The sequence below is a fragment of the Ceratotherium simum genome, chromosome 17, assembly GCF_057802395.1.
Source record: "Ceratotherium simum simum isolate JZ-2026a chromosome 17, ASM5780239v1, whole genome shotgun sequence".
NCBI lineage: Eukaryota > Metazoa > Chordata > Mammalia > Perissodactyla > Rhinocerotidae > Ceratotherium > Ceratotherium simum.
In genome coordinates, this window is record NC_141916.1 from 4620291 (window position 1) to 4624660 (window position 4370).

Here is a 4370-nt window from a genome sequence, read left to right on the forward strand (position 1 = left end):
CGTATAGCATATATTCTTTGTATCTGGTTTCTTTTGCTCAGTCTTATGTTTGTGAGGTTTGTCTATATTGTGCATAGTAGTAATTTGTTCATTTTCACTGTAGAAAGTATGCAACTATATGAATATAGCCCCCCCTTTTTTTTTCTGCTGAGGAAGATTCACCCTGAGCTAACATCTGCTGCCAATCCTCCTCTTTTGTGTGTGTGTGTGTGAGCTGCCACCACAGCATGGCCACTAACAGACAAGTGGTGTAGGTCCTTGCCTGGGAACTGAACCTGGGCTGCTGAAGTGGAGCACACTGAACTTAACCTCGAGGCCACCAGGACTGGCCCTATACCACAATTTATTTATCCATTTTTCCAATAGTGGGCAGTTGGGTTGTTTTTAGTTTTTGGCTATTCTGAGTAATGCTCCTGTGTGTATTCTTGGACGTCTTTTGTAAACATGTGCATGCATTTCTGTTGGGTATATACTCCACCTAGGGGTGGAATTGCTGAGTCACAGAACTTGTTGTGTATGTTCAGGTTTGGTAGAGTCTGCTAAATAGTTTTCCAAAGGGTTGCTCCATTTATGCTTCCTCTAGCAGAGCCAGTTGCATAATATGTGGGGCTCAGTTCAAAATAAAAATGTGGGGCCCTTTGTTCAAAAAGCAGGAAAAAGTCCCATTAAAAGTACTAAAATATGGGCCGGCCCCGTGGCTTAGCGGTTAAGTGCACGCACTCCGCTGCTGGCGGCTCGGGTTCGGATCCCGGGCGGGCACCGATGCACTGATGCACCGCTTCTCCGGCCATGCTGAGGCCGCATCCCACATACAGCAACTAGAAGGATGTGCAGCTATGACATACAACTATCTACTGGGGCTTTGGGGGGAAAATAAATAAATAAATCTTTAAAAAAAAAAGTACTAAAATATAAAGCTTTTTCATTTCTTTTGCAGTCTCTTGATTTGCCATGATTTTTTTACTAGCTATTTAATGTCATTTTAAGTAAAAAATATCATTTAAAATTATTTGAACACATTTTACCATTGATCTTTATATTGTGCAATGCCAATTTTAAATGCAAACTCATATGTGGAATCACCCAAATTACACAATTTGTATTTCATAGCTCGTACATGCATATATATTTCATTATTACCAGAACTATGGAAAACCTGCACAAAACTAACTCAAATATTTTTATTTCACTTCTTGATACATGCACATTCTACCAACATTCCACCTACAGCTTACTGATAAGGGATGGATTGAAAGGAAAAGAAACTATGGCTGCCCTATCTTTCCCTTTCCTTCTATATTTTTGTTTTTAGCATAAGTGGTCAGTTAATACTGGGAAGTACACAAGTGAAAAAGGATACGATAGGATTCCTTGGTAATTCATGTTTCTTAGAACACCACTGCCTTCTTTCTGCATTCAAAATAACTTCTGATTGGTAAGGAAAGCTTGGCCTCTTGGGGTTGTCTGCACCCTAGCTCCTCCTCCCTTTACTAAGTTGTAGATGTAACACACTTACCTTGTACTACTTTTGAGTCTAGCCTAACTCCTATGCACTGTAGGTTCATTAGAATTCTTCACTCATGGGCATTCTGAATGCTAAATGCAAATGGTTGGCAAGGAAGAGTGGACACTCATATGTTGCACCTCTTCTGCTCATGCTCCATTGTGCTTTCACTTAAAACACAAGTTCAAAGGCAAAATTGTTAAGAATTTCAAAATGGTAACAACTGAGCATTAAACCAAGTGCAAGGTCCTTCTGAGAGCAGGGACCTTTCCACAATTGCCTTTGCAGGGCAGGTGCACAGGTTGCATGCCTATGACACCAGTTCTAGTTTGAGAGTTCCGGTTAGTCTACACATAACCTTTTCAATACGTGATATTGTCAACCTCTTAATTTGAGCCACTTGGTGGGTGTGTAGAGATATCTCACTGTGGCACTTATTTGCATTGCTCTTATCATTAATGAGCGTTAGGATCGTTTTATATGTTTACTAGCCATTTAGCTTGTGTGTGTGTGTGTGTGTGTGTGTGTGAGAGAGAGAGAGAGAGAGAGAGGGAGAGAGAGAGGGAGGGAGAGAGAGGGAGGGAGGGAGAGAGGGAGAGAGAGAGGGAGAGAGGAGAGAGAGAGAGAGAAAGGAGAGAAGGAGAGAGAGGGAGAGAAGGAGAGAGAGAGGGAGAGAGAGGGAGAGGGGGAGAGAGAGGGAAGCAGAGAGAGAGAGAGGGAGAGAGAGGGAGAGGGAGAAGGAGAGAGGGAGAGGGAGAGAGAGAGAGAGGGAGGGAGAGAGAGGGAGGGAGAGAGAGGGAGGGAGAGAGAGGAGAGAGAGAGAGGGAGAGAGAGGGAGAGAGAGGGGAGAGAGAGGGAGAGAGAGGGAGGGAGAGGGAGAGAGAGGGAGAGAGATGCCTGTTTGGGTCTTTTGCTCCTTTTTATATTGGCTGCCTCTTTTTTTTTTTTTTTTTGATTTGTAACAATTTTTTTTATATTCTGGAAAGGAGCATTATGTAATTATATGTGTAGCAAATATCTACCTCCATTCTATGACTTGCTTTCACTCTCTTATAGTGTATTTTGATGATTAGAAGTTCCTAATCTTAATATTGTTTAATTTGTCAATCCTTTCCTTGGGGGTTAACTGCTGGTTTGTATCTGGTTTCAGAAATCTTTCATTTCCTTCAAATGATAAAGATATTCTCCTATATCATCTTCTTGAAGTTTTATTGTTTTGTCTTTCACATTTAGATCCACAGTCCACCTGGAATTTATTTTTTATAACTGGTAAGAAGTAGGGAATCAAACTTTGCTAATGCTGTTTTTGGTAAATAAAAAGATGGGTTCCCAGTTCAATTCCAGTTTGTCCTACATAATAAATCCTATTATTATGACATTATATTAAAATGAATAATATGCTTGTAAAATGTAAAAATCATAAAAGATCAAGTTTTTTGCTCATCTTTAGGAAGTGAGTTCTTTTGACAAAAGCTGCCAATAACATCAAGTTTAAGGATTTAGCTTCAGAATAGGCTGTTCCACAGCTATTCTGAGTTCTACATAGTAATTCTTTTGAGTGTTATGGTTAAAGTAGGGACTGGGCGAATGTGGATGGATCAAAGTAAATTTATCAAAAAAATTCCAAGGGACCCTGGGATGCTATTACTCTGGGTGTATCTACACCTCATCTTTGTATTGGAATGACAGCAGTACCACGAGTATTCACTCTGATTGTATTTGCCGTATTTGCCACCGTCATTTCTTTTAGATTAATACAATATCACCTCTTCCCTGCCTTTCATCATGACACTCGCCAATGTATTCTACATTTGGCATACAGTGGTCTGGCCTTTGTTTATCTCCCCATCCTCACCCTTTGACATCTGTACCCTACTCCAACTGAGCTTTGCCTCCTCCCCCACCCCTCCTTTGCAGATGTTGGTCCCTTGAGAACCTACTTACATCACTCCACTCTTCTCTGGTTAGCTTCTACTTGTCCTCCGGGATTAAGCATTATCTCATTCAGAAAGCCTGGTTTATAGAAAGAGCTCAATTTATAGATCATTATTATTATTATAAATAATATAATTAACAGTGTCTCCCTAGTGTGATTAAGGAAGGGGTATATGAAGGAGATGGGTACTTGTTGAATGGATGGATGAATGGACTTGGAGTCTACCACTTTCAGCGACTCTCCAGGTGTGAAAGATGACATGAGTGGAGCCATATTAAAATAGAGCTGGAACAGCCATTTCAGAGGAATTGCCTGCACGTCTTGTTTTCTTTATCTTCCAAACTGGACCAAACTGCCAACATTCCAAGAAGATAAGGACAAGAATATCCTGTCTGGAAGAAGCGATGGAACTGGATTTTGCTGATGACTCATTTGCTAAGCAATCAACCAAGCACAAGTCTAGCCTTTTGCCTGATGACTGGATCTCAAGCCAACCTATGAAGTACAAACCAGCCTGACCTCATCCTGCACCAGTGAACTCCTCCTTCATACAACTCATCTCATCCTCCCCTTTCCCCATAAAAAACCCTAAGTCCTCCCCTGTAATTGGGACATTATTTGGGTTTCTACCTGAATCTGTGCTCTCTGAATTTCAATTCTTTGATACCAAATAAACACTTTGCCTCTTAAACTGGTTTCTGTTTTTAAAGGTTGACACAGGTCAGAGGATTTAAAAAACTTCTTGAGGAAAATCCGAGACAAGTTTCACTTCAGATGACACAGCGAATATAATTCCTTTTCTCTCCCATCCTACCCTGAAGCCGTCTCCCTGTTTCTCAGCCTAACTGGCTTTTCCGGGCGAGGTCATCGATTAGCTTGGGCTTCGCTCCGCTCGGCCGCTCGGCTAGTTTGGGCTGGATCGCGGCATCC